Genomic DNA, 508 nt, shown 5'->3' with positions numbered 1-508 from the left:
CTAGGCGGGGTGGGGTTTGAGGAGGCAAGGGGAGCAGGGGAAGGGGTCTACTCTGGGGTCTCGGGGATGGGCAGCTGGGTTGGGGGGTGGTGGCATGGAGGGAAGGGAGGGGAAGTTTGAGGGGTTCCGGGAGAGGAGGAGGCCACTAGGGAGCTGGCGGAGGGGAAGGAGAGGAAGGGGGTAAGTCTGGGGATGGGGAAATAGCTCCCCGGGTTAGATTTTGCCCCCTCCCCCGTTTCCTCCCCACAGACGAGAACACACAGACAGAAGAGGGGGAGAAACCAAACGCAGATTTATTAAGCTCAAGACATAGACACCGAGGGTGCAGGGGACCGGATCTCCTAAGAGGAGACAGGGTAGTCTCGGGGAGCAGCACCCCGGGACGGTGAGGGGCTGAGCGTGGACTCGAGGACCCCAGGAGATGGAGGCCTGAGTCTCCGGATCTGGGATGCAGGGGGTCGTCATTGCCAAGGCCTAGGGAGGTGCAGCGGCTCCAGCCTTGGAGTGG

General features: G+C 62.8%; 1 protein-coding gene across 1 annotated transcript in view; it reads right to left on the bottom strand.

Annotated features, from left to right (window-relative positions):
• Window positions 1-508, bottom strand: part of FXYD7 (FXYD domain containing ion transport regulator 7) — a 9,886-nt gene that overhangs the window by 339 nt on the left and 9,039 nt on the right. The window lies entirely within an intron of this gene.

Source organism: Bison bison, unplaced genomic scaffold, assembly GCF_000754665.1.
Source record: "Bison bison bison isolate TAMUID 2011002044 unplaced genomic scaffold, Bison_UMD1.0 scf7180017864280, whole genome shotgun sequence".
Lineage (NCBI taxonomy): Eukaryota > Metazoa > Chordata > Mammalia > Artiodactyla > Bovidae > Bison > Bison bison.
The sequence above is the reverse complement of the archived record's forward strand: the minus strand, read 5'-3'. Positions and strand labels throughout refer to the sequence as shown.